Below are 18030 nucleotides of genomic sequence, written 5' to 3'. Positions count from 1 at the left end.
CAATTTCTGTTAGAGTGCTGCAAAGAAAGTCTCCTTTGAATAAAAAGTATAAATCATGTGCTCTTTACAACACTGATTAACTACACTTTGTCACATTTATCGCATTTCTTTTTTAGTATAAATCTGTTTTAAGTCTGTTTGATTCATTCTGTCATCTCCAATAGATAATAATCCTTGAAGATAAAGATCAAGTATTCTTTATTTTGTATCACCAGAATCTAACACAAGGGACAGCAACCTCTCTCTTGAGCCTCCCTCCTCTCCCCCTAGCCTGCCCCTCAAGATCATCACAGATTGCAGTCTGGGCTCCTGTGTGTTATATAGCAGCTTCTTAGGAGTGACCTGTTTTACACATGGTGTCATATACATGTCAATGCAAATTTCTCCATTCATTCCACTCTCTTCTTCCCCCACTGAGTCCACAAGTCCATTCTTTATATCTATGTTTCCATTTCTTCCCTACAAATAGGTTCATCAAAACCACTTTTTCTAGATTATATATATATATATATATATATGCATTAATAGGTGATATATGTTTTTCTGCTTCTGCCTTACTTAACTCTATATAACAGATTCTTGATTCATCCACCTGACTAGAACTGACTCAAATTTGATCATTTTTATGGCTTAGTAATATTTCAATGTATATATGTATCATATCTTCTTTATCTATTCATCTGTGGATGGATATCTAGGTTGCTTCCATATCCTTTGCTGTTGTTGATCAGTTGTTCATTTGTGTCTGACTATTTGCGACCCCATGGACTGCACCACATCAGGCTTCCCTGTCCTTCACTATCTCTCAGAGCTTGTTCAAACTCATGTCCATTGAATCAGTGATGCCACCCCACCGTCTTGTCCTCTGTTGTCCCCTTCTCCTCCTGCCTTCAATCTTTCCTAGCATCAGGGTTTTTTCCTAATGAGTTGGTTCTTTGCTTCAGGTAGCCAAAGTATTGGAGCTTCAGCTTTAGCATCACTCCTTCCAATGAGTATTCAGGACTGATTTCCTTTAGGATGGATTAATTTGATCTCCTTAAAGTCCAAGAGACTCTCAAGAATCTTCTCCAACACCACAGTTCAAAAGCATCAATTCTTTGAAGCTCAGCCTTCTTATAGTCCAACTCTCACATCCAACATAACTACTAGAAAAACCATAGCTTTGACTATACAGACTTTGTCAGCAAAAAAATGTCTCTCCCCACCCCATCCCAGTCATTGGGATGACTCCCAGTGCACCAGTCCCAAGCACCCTGTATAATGCATCGAACATGGACTGGCGATTCATTTCACATGTGATAATTTACATGTTTCAATGCCATTCTCCCATATCATCCTGGCCTCGCCCTCTCTCACAGAGTGCAAAAATCTGTTCTATACATCTGTGTCTCTTTTGCTGTCTTGCATACAGGGTTATCGTTACCATTTTTCTAAATGCCATATATATGCGTTCGTGTACTGTATTGGTGTTTTTCTTTCTGGATTACTTCATTCTGTATAATAGGCTCCAGTTTCAACCACCTCATTAGAAATGATTCAAATGTATTATTTTTAATGGCTGAGCAATATTCCATTGTGTATATGTACCATTGCTTTCTTTCTTTTTTTTTTTATTTTTATTTTTACTCTATTTTACTTTACAATACTGTATTGGTTTTGCCATACATTGACATGAATCCACCACGGGTGTACATGCGTTCCCAAACTTGAACCCCCCTCCCACCTCCCTCCCCATAACATCTCTCTGGGTCATCACCGTGCACCAGCCCCAAGCATGCTGTATCCTGCATCGGACATAGACTGGTGATTCGATTCTTTCATGATAGTATACCTGTTACAATGCCATTCTGCCAAGTCATCCCACCCTCTTCTCTCCCTCTGAGTCCAAAAGTCTGCTATACACTTCTGTGTCTCATTTGCTGTCCTGCATACAGGGTCGTCATTGCCATCTTTCTAAATTCCATATATATGTGTTAGTATACTGTATTGATGTTTTTCTTTCTGGCTTACTTCACTCTGTATAATAGGCTCCATTTTCATCCATCTCATCAGAACTGATTCAAATGAATTCTTTTTAATGGCTGAATAATACTCCATTGTGTATATGTACCACAGCTTTCTTATCCATTCATCTGCTGATGGACATCTAGGTTGCTTCCATGTCCTGGCTATTATAAACACTGCTGCGATGAACATTGGGGTACACATGTCTCTTTCAATTCTGGTTTCCTCAGTGTGTATGCCCAACAGTGGGATTGCTGGGTCATATGGCAGGTCTATTTCCAGGTTTTTAAGGAATCTCCACACTGTTCTCCATGGTGGCTGTACTAGTTTGCATTCCCACCAACAGTGTAAGAGGGTTCCCTTTTCTCCACATCGTCTCCAGCATTTATTGCTTGTAGACGTTTGGACCACAGCCATTCTGACTGGCATGAAATTGTACCTCATTGTGGTTTTGATTTGCATTTCTCTGATAATGAGTGATGTTGAGCATCAGATTTTGACCACTGAGAATAATGTTTACTGTGGGGTTGTCTTGTATGGCCTTTATTGTTTGAAGTATGTTCCTTCAAACAATAAAGTTAAGGCAATGGCACCCCACTCCAGTACTCTGGCCGGAGAACTCCAGGGATGGGGGAGCCTGGTGGGCTGCCATCTATGGGGTTGCACAGAGTTGGACACGAGTGTAGTGACTTAGCAGCAGCAGCAGCATGTTCCTTCTATGCTGATTTTCTGGAGAATTTTTATCATAAATGGGTGTTGAATTCTGAACAAAGCTTTCTCTGCATCTATTGAGGTGATCATTTTTTTTTTGTCTTTCAATTTGTTAATATGTTGTTACTTGTTGTTAATATTTGTTAATTAATTGATTTGCCTATATTGAAGAATCTTTGCATCCCTGAGATAAAGTCCACTTGATCAGGATGCATTATCCTTTTATGCTGAATTATGTTCGCTAGAATTTTGTTGAGGATTTCTCCTCAATATCACTATGATGAACAATATCACTATGTTCATCAGTGATATTGGCCTCTAATTTTCTTTTTGTGGTATCTTCATCCCATTTTGGTATCCAATTAATGCTAGACTCTTAGAATGAGTTTGGGAGTTTTCTCTCCTCTGCAATTTTCATTTTTTTTTTAATTTTTTATTTTTTTAAAATTTAAAATCTTTAATTCTTACATGCATTCCCAAACATGAACCCCCCCTCCCACCTCCCTCCCCATAACATCTCTCTGGGTCATCCCCATGCACCAGTTCCAAGCATGCTGTATCCTGCATCAGACATAGACTGGCGATTCAATTCTTACATGATAGTATACATGTTAGAATGTCATTCTCCCAAATCATCCCACCCTCTCCCGACGACCCTGTATGCAAGACAGGGAAAGAGACACAGATGTGTATAATGCAATTTTCTAGAAGAGTTTGAACAGGATATGTTTTAACTCTTCTCTAAATTTTTGGTAGAATTCACCTGTGAAGCAATCTGGACATGAGCTTTTCTTATTGGAAGATTTTTTATTACAGTTTCAATTTCCATGTTTGTGATTGGTCTATTCATATTTTCTATTTCTTCCTAGTTCAAATTTTCGAAGGTTATACTTTTACAAGAATTCATCCGTTTCTTCAAGGTTGCCCATTTTATTGCAAAGAGTTGCTCGTAGTAGTCTCTTATAATCAATCCTTTGTACTCTACATTGCCTTGTATAATTTTCCCTTTTTCATTTATAATTTTATTGATTTGAGTCTTCTTTTTTTCCTTAATGAGTCTAGTAATTGTCAATTTTTTTTTAAATCTTCTCAAAGAACTATCTTTTAGTTTTATTAATCTTTACTATAGTTTCCTTCATCTTTTTCATTTACTTCTGCTCTGGTGTTTAGGATTTCTTTCCTTTTACTAACTTTGTAGTGTTTTTTGTTCTTCTTTTTCTAGTTGATTTAAATGTAAGGTCAGGTTTTTATTTCATGTTTTTCTTGATTCGTGAGATAGGCTTGTATTGCTCTGAAATTCCCTCTTAGCACTGCTTTTACTGATTCCCCCAGGTTTTGGGCTGTCATGTTTTCATTATCATTTATTTCTGTGCATATTTTTATTTTTTTTTATTTCCTCAGTGATCTGTTGGCTATTTAGAAATGTGTTGTTTAGCCTTCATATGTTTGTGTTTTTATATTTTTTTCCAGTAGTTAATATCTAATCTTACAGCATTGTGATTGGAAAAAATGCTGAAATGATTTAATTTTTTTAATGCTCTAAGGCTAGATTTGTGGCTCAGGATGCGATCTATCCTGGAGAATGTTCCATGTGCACTTGAGGGAAAGGGGAACCCATTGGTTTTGGATGATATGCTCTGTGGGTATCAATTAGGTCTAACTGATCCAATGTATCATTTAAAGCTTGTGTTTTGTTGTTAATTTTCTGTCTGGGTGGTCTGTCCATTGGTGAGTGAGTGGGGTGTTAAAGTCCACCACTATTATTGGGTTACTGTTAATTTTGCCTTTAATAGCTGTTAGAATTTGCCTTATGTATTTAGCCGCTCTTATGTTTGGTGCATATATATTTATAATTTCTATCTCTCCTTTTTGGATTGATCCCTTGATCATTATGTAGTGATATTCTTTGTCTCTTATAACAGTCTTTATTTTAAAGTCTATTTTGTTTGATATGATTATTGCTACTCCCTCTTTCTTTTTGTCTCCATTTGCTTGAAATATCTTTTTCTAGCCCCTCACGTTCAGTCTGTATGTTTCCCTAGGTTTGAGGTGGGTCTCTTTTAGACAGCATATATAGGGATTTTGTTTTTGTACCCACTCGGCCAGTCTTTGTCTTGGTTGGAGCATTTAACCCATTTGTGAATGTCACTCAGTCATGTCCGACACGTTGTGATCTCATGGACTATATAGTCCATGTAATTCTCTAGGCCAGAATACTGGAGTGGGTACCTGTTCCCTTCTCCAGGGTATCTTTCAAACCCAGGGATCAAATACAAGTCTCCCATATTGAACGCAGATTCTTTACCAACTGAGCCACTAGGGAAGCCCTATGATCCTGTTACCATTTACTTTATTGTTTTGGGTTCACTTTTATTAACCTTTACTATGTTTCCTGTCTAGAGCAGAACCTTAGCATTTGTTGAAGAGCTGGTTTGGTGGTACTGAATTCTCTTAGCTTTTGCATGTCTGTGAAACTTTTATCTCTGCTTCCAATATAAATGAGATTCTTGATGGATAGAGTAATCTTGTTTGTAGCTTTCTCCCTTTCATCACATTAAGGATACCTTGTCATGTCCTTCTGGCCTGCAGAGTTTCTGTTGAAAAATCAGCTGTTATCCTTATGGGAATTCCATTGTATGTAATTTGTTGCTTTTCCCTTGCTGCATTTAATATTTGTTCTTCATGTTTAGTTTTTGTTTGTTTGATTTATATGTGTCTTGGCATGTTTCTCCTTAGGTTTATCCTGTATTGGACTCTCTGGGCTTCTTAGACTTGGTTGGCTGTTTCCTTTCCCATATTAAGGAAGTTTTTTGCTATAATCTCTTCAAATATTTTCTCATGCCCTTTTCTTTTGTCTTCTTGGATTCAAATGTAGAGATATTTAACATTGTCTAACAGACTGGTTTCAAATAGGAAAAGGAGTACATTAAGGATGTATATTGTCACCCTGTTTATTTAACTTATATGCAGAGTACATCATGAGAAATGCTGGACTGGAAGAAGCACAAGCTGGAACCAAGATTGCCAGGAGAAATATCAATAACCTCAGATATGCAGATGTCACCACCCTTATGGCAGAAAGTGAAGAGAAACTTAAAAGCCTCTTGATGAAACTGAAAGAGGAGAGTGAAAGTTGGCTTAAAGCTCAACATTCAGAAAACGAAGATCATGGCATCCGGTCCCATCACTTCATGGGAAATAGATGGGGAAACAGTGGAAACAGTGTCAGACTTTATTTTTGGGGGGCTCCAAAATCACTGCAGATTGTGACTGCAGCCATGAAATTAAAAGACGCTTACTCCTTGGAAGAAAAATTATGACCAACCTAAATAGCATATTTAAAAGCAGAGACATTACTTTGCCCACTAAGGTCCATATATTCAAGGCTATGATTTTTCCTGTGGTCATGTATGGATGTGAGAGTTGGACTGTGAAGAAGGCTGAGCGCTGAAGAATTGATGCTTTTGACCTGTGGTGTTGGAGAAGACTCTTGAGAGTCCCTTGGACTGAAAAGGAGATCCAACCAGTCCATTTTAAAGGAGATCAGCCCTGGGATTCCTTTGGAAGGAATGATGCTAAAGCTGAAACTCCAATACTTTGGCCACCTCATGCGAAGAGTTGACTCATTGGAAAAGACTCTGATGCTGGGAGGGATTGGGGGCAGGAGGAGAAGGGGACGACAGAGGATGAGATGGCTGGATGGCATCACTGACTCGATGGACGTGAGTCTGAGTGAACTCCAGGAGTTGGTGATGGACAGGGAGGCCTGGCGTGCTGCGATTCATGGGGTTGTAAAAAGTCGGACATGACTGAGTGACTAAACAGAGGTCTCTGAGGCTATCCTCATTTCTTTACATTCTTTTTTTTTTTTTTTCTGCTTTGCTTCATTTATTTTCAACATTCTATCTTCCAGCTCAGTTATTTTTTCTCTGCCTCAGTTACTCTTATATTGGTTCTCTCCAGTGTTTTTATTTTTTATTTATTTATTTATTTAGTTAGTTAGTTTTTAAAAATCTTTAATTCTTACATGCGTTCCCAAACATGAACCCCCCTCCCACCTCCCTCCCCATAACATCTCTCTGGGTCATCCCCATGCACCAGCTCCAACCATGCTGTATCCTGCATCAGACATAGACTGGCGATTCAATTCTTACATGATAGTATACATGTTAGAATGTCATTCTCCCAAATCATCCCACCCTCTCCCTCTCCCTCTGAGTCCAAAAGTCCATTATACACATCTGTGTCTCTTTCCCTGTCTTGCATACAGGGTCGTCATTGCCATCTTCCTAAATTCCATATATATGTGTTAGTATACTGTATTGGTGTTTTTCTTTCTGGCTTACTTCACTCTGTATAATCGGCTCCAGTTTCATCCATCTCATCAGAACTGATTCAAATGAATTCTTTTTAACGGCTGAGTAATACTCCATTGTGTATATGTACCACAGCTTTCTTATCCATTCATCTGCTGATGGACATCTAGGTTGTTTCCATGTCCTAGCTATTATAAACAGTGCTGCGATGAACATTGGGGTACATGTGTCTCTTTCAATTCTGGTTTCCTCAGTGTGTATGCCCAGCAGTGGGATTGCTGGATCATAAGGTAGTTCTATTTGCAATTTTTTAAGGAATCACCCCACACAAAAATAAACTCAAAATGGATTAAAGATCTAAATGTAAGACCAAAAACTATAAAACTCCTAGAGGAGAACATAGGCAAAACACTCTCAGACATAAATCACAGCAGGATCCTCTATGATCCACCTCCCAGAATTCTGGAAATAAAAGCAAAAATAAACAAATGGGATCTAATTAAAATTAAAAGCTTCTGCAGAACAAAGGAAAATAGAAGCAAGGTGAAAAGACAGCCTTCTGAATGGGAGAAACTCGGTGAAGTTGCAGGATACAAAATTAATACACAGAAATTTCTTGCATTCTTATATACTAAGAATGAAATGTCAAAGAAAGATTAAAGAAATAATTTCATTTAAGATCACATGAAAAATAGCAAAATACCCAGGGAAAAAATCTACTTAGGGACTAAAGATCTGCACTCAGAAATCTATATAATGCTGATAAAAGAAATTAAAGATGACATAAACATGTGAAGAGATATAACATGATTGTGGATTGGAAAAATCAATGTTGTGAAAATGATTATACTACCCAAAGCTGTAAATTGCTTTGGGTACTCTGTTTCATGCATCAAATTTGCACTAATCATCTATTTTACAAATGGCAATATATATATTTCAATGCTATTCTCTCAAATCATCCCACCCTCATCTTCTCCCACAGACACCAAATGTGTGTTCATTACCTCAGTGTCTCTTTTACTGCTTTGTATATGCAATCATCATTAATGTCTTTCTAAATTCCAAATATATGCATTAATATACAGTACTTGTATTGCTCTTTCTGACCTGCTTCACATTGTATAATAGGCTCCAGTTTCATCCACCTCATTAGAATTGTCTCAAATGTGTTCCTTTTTATAGTTAAGCAGTATTCCATTATGTATATGTACCATGATTTTCTTATTCAGTCATCTGCTGATGAACATCTATGTTGCTTCCATGTCATAGCAACTGTAAACAATGTTGCAATGAACTTTAGGATACATTGTGTTTCTTTCAATTCTAGTTTCCTTGGGGTGCCCAGCAGTGGAATTGTTAGGTCATATGCTGGGGGAAATATCGATAACCTCAGATATGCCGATGACACCACCCTTATGACAGAAAGTGAAGAGGAACTAAAGCCTCTTGATGAAAGTGAAATAGAGTGAAAAAGCTGGCTTAAAGCTCAACATTCAGAAAACTAAGATTGCAGCATCTGGTTCCATCACTTCATGGCAAACAGATGGGGAAACAGTGGCTGACTTTATTTCTTGGGGCTCCAAAATCACTGAAGATGGTGATTGCAGCCATGAAATTAAAAGGTGCTTAATCCTTGGAAGAAAAGTTATGACCAACCTAGACAGCATATTAAAAAGTAGAGACATTACTTGGCCAACAAAGGTCCATCTAGTCAAAGCTGTTGTTTTTCCAGTGATCATGTATGGATATGAGAGTTGGACTGTGAAGAAAGCTTAGTGCCGAAGAATTGATGCTTTTGAACTGTGGTGTTGGAGAAGACTCTTGAGAGTCCCTTGGACTGCAAGGAGATCCAACCAGTCCATCCTGAAGGAGATCAGTACTGGGTGTTCATTAGAAAGACTGATGCTAAAGCTGAAACTCCAATATTTTGGCCACCTCATGTGAAGAATTGACTCATTGGAAAAGACTCTGATGCTGGGAGGGATTGGGGGCAGGAGGAGAAGGGGACGATAGAGGATGAGATGACTGGATGGCATCACCAACTGGATGGACATGAATTAGAGAAAACTCTGGGAGTTGGTGATGGACAGGGAAGCATGGCGTGCTGCGATCCATGGGTTTGCAAAGAGTCTGACACGACTTAGTGACTGAACTGAACTGAACTGATGGCAGTTCTATTCCCAGTTATTAAAGGAATCTCCACACTGTTCTCCATAGTGACTAAATCCGTTTGCATTCCCACTAACAGTGTAAGAGGGTTAGCTTTTCTCCTCACCGTCTCTAGAATTCATTGTTTGTAGACTTTTTGATGATGGACATTCTGACTGGCATGAGATGATAACTCATTATGGTTTTGATTTGGATTTCTCTAATAATGAGTGATGTTGAGCATATTTTCATGTGTTTATTATCCGTGTGTATGTCTTCTTTGAAGAAATGTCTATCCACTTTTTGATTGTTATTTCTGACTTTTGGTTTGAGGTTAATCTCAGGCAGGTATGGAAATTTTTCAATGGGCTCTTGTCTATTAATATTCCATGGGGTCAGGAGTTCTATAATGGTCCAAAGTTCTGGAAATGAGCCTCCTGTCTCTGGGCTTTGGCCCCAACCACTTATAGTAGCATCAAGACTTCTCTGTCACATAGCAAAGAAAAAAAAAAAAAAAAAAAAAAAACCTAGGTTAATGGTGGAACAAGTCTCCACAGCCAGGAACACCCAAATAGATTCACAGTTATATAGAGAAGGGAAGAGGGAGGGAGGAGATAGAGGTGACCAGGAGGAGAAAAGGCAGAGTCGAAGGGAAGAGAGTAATCAAGCCAGTAAGCATCGCCCTAAGTGAAAATGGATATTAAAAATTAAACTCTTAAAAGTACAAAATTAATAGCAAAAGATCAAAAAAACAAAAACTTAAAAACCTAGAATAAAAATTAGACTCTCAAAAGTACAATAAATAAGAAGACAAAATAAAAAAATAAAGAACCTTATTAGTAGGGTATGAGGGAAAAGGGAAAAAGGACAGGGAATAACGTTTTTAAAAAATGTTAACAAAAAGAATGAAGAATTAAAAGACATTAAAGAAATTAAAAAAATGCTTAACATTAAATATAATAGTATAAAAATATATATCTAAGAAATTCTCTGGAGCATTTGAGGACCGTGTAGGGGTCATTTCTGTATCAGAAAATCTCTTGTTGTGGCTTGTATTTGTTCTCAATGTCTACAGTTGCCCATCAAATGCACAGTCTCAGCTTAACTGCAGGATTTAAATCTGTTACACCTGCCAGTTCTGGAATGATACCTTTCTTTTCTTGGCTCAAGTTGGCTGCCTCTGTTTCAGTCTCTTAAGTTTCTAATCTCTGTCCTGGCATAAGGGAGTGAAAGTTCCCATTTCTTCAGGCTCACTTGCTTGGTTGTGCTGTGGAGAGGGAGGTACACTGCAAACAAACTATTGAGATATGTGGTGCTTGCTTCTTGGAAGAAAAGCTATGACAGACCTAGACAGCATGCACGAGACAGAGTGCTCAGGGCTGGTGCACCGAGATTACCCTGAGGGATGGGATGGGGAAGGAGGTGGGAAGGGGGTTCAGGATGGAGAACACATGTACACCCATGGCTGATTCATGTCAGTGTATGGCCAAAACCACTACAATATTGTAAAGTCATTAGCTTCCAATTAAAATAAATAAATTAATTAAATTTAAAAATAAAGCAGAGCCATTACTTTACTGACAGAAGTTCATATAGTCAAAACTATGTTTTTTTTCCAGTAGTCTTGCATGGATGTGAGAGTTGCACCCTAAAGAAGGCTGAGCAATGAGAAACTGGTGTTTTTTAACTGTGGTGTTGGAGAAGACTTTTGAGAGTCCGTTGGACAGTAAGGAAATCAAAGCAGTCAATCCTAAAGGAAATCAACCCTGAATATTCATTGGAAGGATTGATGCTGAAGCCGAAACTCCAATACTGTGACCACCTGATGCAAAGAACTGACTCACTGTAAAAGACCCTGATGTTGGGAAAGATTGTAGGCAGGAGAAGGGGACAACAGAAGATGAGATGGTTGGATGGCATCACTGACTCAATGGATTTAAGTTTGAGTAAAATCTATGAGTGGGTGGTGGATAGGGAAGCCTTGTGTGCTGCAGTCCCTGGGGTCACAAAGAGTCAGACAGGAATGAGTGACCTAACCGAACTAAGATGTGTGGGGAGCACTTGCAGTGGATGGACAACATGGGGATTTCTGTGATCCAAGGCATTGTGGACTTCCCAGGCCCATGCCACTCGGGCTTCTGGGTGCTTCATGAGGGCAAAGTCCCATGAGGGCCACGTGTCTAATGCCCTTCCCAAGTCCAAACTGCTCAGGTCCCTGGGTGCACCCCGAAGGCATGATTTCAGGTGGGCTGTGTATCTCCCCATGGGAGCTGGTCTCAGGCTGTGACATTCTGGCAGATATGAACCATCCAGGATCCCAGGAAGATGTGGTTAGTGACGCAACCTGCTCGCAGCTTAGTGAGAGATGAAGCCTCTGGGGCTGAGATTGCAGTTGTTCCTTGCCTTCCTCTTCTGGCTGTCACACACCTGCCTCTGTGCCTCCAGGGAGAGCTGTAAATGGCAGCTGGATTGTTCTTTGATATTCACTAGGGAGAAATCCTTTGTTCTGTGAGTGTGCCAGGGGTCACATTGTGGCATTAGAACCTTCCCACGGGAAAGGTCTTTTGTTTTCCTTTGTCTCTCTGGCATTCCCTCAGTTTGCGTGGCTGTTGAGTTGTTATTTGAGTCACATTAGTCCCCTCAGAGTGTCCTCAGGGCATTCAACTCTTGTCCTTTCCCTAAAGTCCGACTATAAATCCCATGCCTCCACACCCAGTCCCCACTTGCTATGAGTGGATGCAAGCATGTGAGCCACTTTTTGACTGGTAATTTTTCAATGCAAATTCTGTGATTTTTTTTTTTTCAGTTATGCTGCTCTCTGAGATTCCAAAGCTCCCCACTGACCCTGCCTGTGAGAAGGTTTCCTTAGTTCAATTCAATTCTGTTTGACTCCTTATGTCTGTTCAATCGGTGATGCCATCCAACCATTTCATCCTCTGTCATCCCGTTCTCCTCCCACCTTCAGTCTTTCCCAGCATCAGGGTCTTTTCCAATGAGTCAGCTCTTCACATCAGGTGGCCAAAGTATTGTAGTTTCAGCTTCAACATCAGTCCTTACAATGAACACTCAGAACTATCTTCTGGGATGTACTGGTTGGATCTCCTTGCAGTCCAAGGAACTCTCAAAAGTCTTCTCCAACACCACAGTTCAAAAGCATCAGTTCTTCAACACTCAGCTTTCTTTATAGTCCAACTCTCACATCCATATCTGACATTGGGAAAATTATAGCCTTGGCTAGATGGAACTTTGTTGGCAAAGTAATGTTTCTGCTTTTTAATATGCTGTCTAGGTTAGTCATAACTTTCCTTCCAAGGAGTAAGCATATTTTATTTTCATGGATGCAGTGACCATTTGCAGTGATTTTGGAGCACTGTATGGAAAGTTTTCCTTCATGACTTCCTCCCCAGGGCAGTTATCTTGGATCCTCTTCTAGGTTCAGAAGTTGTTTTCTGGAAGTTGGTCCACATGCTGATGATCTTTTGATGTATTTGTAGGGGAGAAAGTGGCCTCCCCATCCTGTTCCTCTACCATCTTGTAACCAGCCCTTCCTGTGTGTGTGTGTGTGTGTGTGTGTGTGTGTGTGTGTATACAAGTTCATTGATCTTCCCCAAACAAAATTAAATCAAATTTTAGTTATTTCAAAAAGCCATGTCATAAAAATGACAGTACTTTTTTAAACTTCCATTCCTCACCTTCCTATAATAGTTTGATGTGAACCCTTTCAGATCTGTAGTATGCACTCAATGAAGTGCTCCAAGTACCTTAACTGTTATTAAGATAGGCTGAGAAGAATTACATTTGTAGGGAGTACAACTCTCCTCTAAGAGAAGTGCCAAACTAATATTTTGTTCCATGAAAGGAGAATAAATAATGATATCTGAGGTTTTTAAAGGAAATTTTGCTGGAACCACTTTGTGGATTACCTAGAAATGGAAAAAGATGGCAACACTGGATGTCTGAGCTGGTCGATTCCAGTCTTGACTCTGCTCTTCCCCATGGATAGCCACAGTCTTAGCAGATCTGAGTTTGAAAGGGATGGGAGATATCCTTCACTGAGTACCAAGTATAGATATCTAGTTCAGGGACATCATTATAGACATGTATCACCATCATAAACCTAACTGTGAGAAGTCAGTCTTAACAGTCACATCTTATGAAAGTCAGCCACATTTAGTTGTATCATTTGAAGCTGGAAGCTAGGTTGATATCGTCTCCCAACACCTATTTACACGCACACACACATACATACACACAAATCACCCAACACATACATGCACAATTCACATGTGGCACTCATGAGGCTCTAAGGTTTTAGGCCAACTTGGGGGATGGGCAACCAAAAGTGAGAGAGATCGTGGATTTCCTTGCACTAAGATATATGAGCTGGGAATTTTTTTTTTTTTTGATCAGCTGGGGAAAATAGAGGTATGATGATATAATACTATGAATTCATGAAAAGCTTTTTATTCATTTATTTATATTTTTATGTTTGCATACACAAAATACAGATATCTTTATGAATATATAAACATATTTGCATATATAAACATATCTTTACATATATAAAATATATATACACATTTATAACACAGTTAATACTGTATGTGCCGTTTTATTTTGCAATTTTCTTTCATTCTGTTTTTTCTTTTCTTTTTTAGCCAAAAGCATAAGATAGGCATCTCTTTTTAAAGTCAGGCCATATATGTCTATTCTTTCTTTTCAGCCACTGTGAAAGTATTCCATAGTGTTCAACATGTTCCTATTAATGAGCCTTTAGAATACATCTGCTTTATTAATACAACCAATATTTCTTCTAACATTTTGCATTTGAGCAAGTATCCCAAAAGAGCCAAAAAATCATAAACTTGTAATTGTGATGGATTCTGCTGAATTGTTCTTCCCTGACCTGTTTATCAGAACTGTATAAGAGGGTTTTTTTTGGCCGTTAGCCTTGCCAGCCTGGATATTATCAGTTTAAAAAATTTTTGCTATTCTGGTATGTAAAAAATGGTCTCATTTTTGACTGAATTTGCCTTTTCCTGATTGCTAGTGAGGTTCATCACCTTTTCATATGTTTATTTGCTTTTTGTATTTTCAATGACTTGTCAATTCTTATGCCTTGTTCTATTTTTCTATTAGATAAGCCTCTCATATTGTTTGTCAGTTTGTTATACATTATGAATATTAACCCTTTTTCTGTTTTAGATGTTGCAATTTTTTTTTCTATTTTATCAACTTTTTGCAAAATATATTTTTAGTGACCTTTGCTGGCATACAGAAACTTCCACTTTTAAGATATAGAATCTTTTCCTTTGTGGTTTTTGGTTTCGTCCTTGCTTGGAAAGCCTTCTTTAGCATAAGATTATAAGAACATTATTCTATTAATTTAGTCATTGTGTTTTTTGTTTGTTTGTTTGTTTTTACATCTCAGAATTAGTCTATTTCATGGTGAAGTAATCTGCCTAACATTTTCCAGTTACTTAGTTTATTGAATAAATTATGCATCACCAATAATTTGAAATGTGACTAAGTTGCTCTATGTAGGTGGGTTTGTACTATGCTTTCTCTTTTAGTTTCTCTCTTCATCTATTCATTCACCAATATCACAGTGTTAATTGTTGCTGTCTTACCATTTGATATGTTTTCACCTCTAACTTTTAAAAAATCTTGCTTCTACATAGGTATTATACCTACTTATTTACTTTTTGCTACCTAAAACTACTGGATATGTCAAGAAGGGCTTTCTACAGAAGATTGAAAGTCCAATTTTTCTGCAGAAATTTGGCAGTCAATTTCAGATAACCAGGAGTACCACAGTAAGAAAATTTTCTGACATAAAATATGATATATTAATAGAAAACTACAATAAAACCAACTGATCAGAAGTCAAATGCCATTGAAAATATAATTTGTTATTCACAGTTCTCAAGGGAAGTGGGCATGCCACATAATAGGGAGCCACATGGGGGAGCACCAAGGTCTATCAGGAACTTAGAAAACGCACCAGTTATGAGTTTTGAGTTAAGTATTATTGGAGCAAACGGAAGACTTCAGTCTGGGAGACAGAACCTCAGGTACCTCTGAGAAATTGCTCCAAAGAGGCAGAAGGGAATGCCAGTATATGTGATTTTGGTGAAGAGGGAATACATGTAATCAAGCACATATTTTACAGACGGGTTCTGCAAGTCTTGCGAAGCTTTTACTAGTCATGAAGAATAGTCAGTGCCATGGAGGATTTTAGTGCTTTTCTAGATATGAGGAAATATAAGAATTGGACTCATAAAATCAGCTTCTGATAATATCTAACTATCTTAAGACCTGTTCTGCCAGTTTTTCCCTTAGCACAGAGTTTCTCACTTCGGCTCTCCACTCTAAACTCCTGTGGGGTGGGGCCGGGGGGGTGGGGCATTGAAAATCAGGAACTGCAACAGCACATGATTTAATCCTTGTAGAGGTAGATGGGAAGCTCCCATGGTAAACGCCAATTTGTAGTAGACAAGTAGGTCAATAAGAAGGAGGGAATTGTGGGCAAAAACCCTTATTATGGTTTCCAGGAAAGAAGTAGGGAGTAAGGATAAGACTGAAGTTTGGGTAGTTTGAATAAAATCAGTAGGCTCTTGGGCATAAGGGTTATTCCTAGTTGTCGGCTATCTGGTCATGGGTGATTAGAGCAGATAGATAATGACCCTGATTGTGAAAGTATAATAAAAGAGGTATTAGAGGTATAAACTCTGCAGTAGTTGAGTTGCATATGAAAAGCACACTCACAGGCAAGTTGTTTACCACCTAGGAATTGACTAACCTTGGAAGATCAACAAGGGCCCAGATATCAAAGTATCAGAATACAAAATATAAATAACATAGTTAGTGTCCATTACTCCAGGAGTGCCAACCTCAGTGAATTTCATTCCTGTACATGTTTCACTGACCTTCTTTTTTTAAAAGAATTAATCTTTCTAATATTATGTTTGGGAGATACATTATATTCCATTCCTGCTGGTCAACTTAATGCCCTTGTGGAATTCCTCCAGGATTCTGCTGGAAGCAACTGGCTCTCCTCTATGGAGGGAGATTCTCTTTGGTCTCCTTCAGGCCTCCCTGTTCTCTAGTCTTTACTTCCTGCTGAGCCTACCTATCTTATTTGTTTTTTATTATTCAGAAATTCCACAAGATTTCTGTTCATTACAATATTCCAAGTTTTAATGGATTTAATTCTTTGCTTTATACCCCTTTGTTCATTTTAATAATACTGGGATATTGGGATAAGTAAAGATGTGCTCTTGAACATGCATGATCTTATACAGGGATCCCACCATAGGTTTAGTCAAATGGAAGAGGGAAGAGATAAAATCGATGTGTAAGGAAGATAGTATTGGCAGAAGTAAGGAAGATGAATAGAGGAAAAGGAGAATGGAGATCATTTAGAAGTTGCACTTGTTCAACTGTTTGTAATATTTGAGTTCCTAATGATTCCCATTCTAAAGGTCTATCCTGAAAAAAAAAAAAAAAAGAGCTACAAGTAAGAATATATATAAAGCAATATTCCTCATAGCATGAAGTTCAAAGCTGAATGAGACTCTCACTCAGGCAGAGTGTTTGTGAATGAATGAACAAATTTGAAAAACATTTACTGGGCCCATATCATGCACTAAAACCCTGGTAAAAGCAAAAGTTCCTCAACTCATGCAACAATCTTGTTGGGTAATCAAAGAAATCTTTGAATTACAGAAGATATTGGATCAAAGACTTTTGTAAATAGAAGCCCAACTCACACTAAATCCGAGGCCTTATCCTGACTGAATCTATGGCTTTGAAATCTCAGTGGGATTATGTTTTGGAATCATAATTTTCAAATTTCTGCAGATAATTCTGATGTACCATCAACTTTGGGATCCACTGTGTTTTTACACCTTATTACCTCTCTGCATTCTTGGGAAATGGACAAGTACTGGACAGTAAATGTGAAAAGTCTAGCTGACTAAATAAGACCTTCACAACGGACAATGAATTATAGGAGGCAGGTTTTTAAATGACCCAATATCATTGTCATTCGAAACAATGTATTTGCAGCATCACAATTAATGCTGTGTCCTGAACTCTGGATGATGTATCACCACACCTGAGGGATATGTGTCTAGTGAGATATGTGCTTGCTTCAGTATGACTCTATGACAGCATTCTATTCTCAGGGTACCTTGAAGGAGCTGAAGTAGTTCTGTTAAGTCACTACAGAGAATAAAAGCTGCAATTTTATAAATAGAAGAATCACTATGCAGTAGTATGGTCAAGGAAAAGTAAATAGTTATAATAATAGGAGTCACTTACTGAGCACATTTATTGGACTTCCCTGCTGGCTCAGACAGTAAAGTGTCTGTCTACAATGCGGGAGACCCAGGTTCAATTCCTGGGTTGGGAAGATCCCCTGGAGAAGGAAATGGCAGCCCACTCCAGTACTATTGCCTGGAAAACCCCATGGATGGAGGACGGGATCACAAAGAGTCGGACATGACTGAGTAACTCCACATACACACATTGAGCACTTATTTTGAGTCAAGTACTCTGCTTAAGTGCATTAACAACATATATTTCATAAATGCTTACAATGAACCCATAGGAATTGGTTTTAGTCAAGCTAGGCTGGATATGATGAGTAGCAAACAATCCCAAAATAGCAGTGACAAATGATTCCTGTGTTAGGAAGATCCCCTGGGAAATGGAAAGTCTACCCACTCCAGTATTCTGGCCTGGAGAATTCCACGGACTGTATAGTCTGTGGGGTTGCAAAAAGTCGGACACGACTGAGTAACTTTCACTTCACAATGACAAAGGTTAGTTTCTTGCTAATACT

At 38.4% G+C, this 18030-nt stretch overlaps 1 protein-coding gene across 1 annotated transcript in view; it reads left to right on the top strand.

The window, feature by feature from the left end:
• The window catches only part of CA10 (carbonic anhydrase 10), an 834592-nt gene that overhangs the window by 334940 nt on the left and 481622 nt on the right, over positions 1-18030 (top strand). The gene's annotated exons all lie outside the window — the stretch shown is intronic.

Source organism: Capra hircus, chromosome 19 (assembly GCF_001704415.2).
Source record: "Capra hircus breed San Clemente chromosome 19, ASM170441v1, whole genome shotgun sequence".
NCBI lineage: Eukaryota > Metazoa > Chordata > Mammalia > Artiodactyla > Bovidae > Capra > Capra hircus.
The sequence above is the reverse complement of the archived record's forward strand: the minus strand, read 5'-3'. Positions and strand labels throughout refer to the sequence as shown.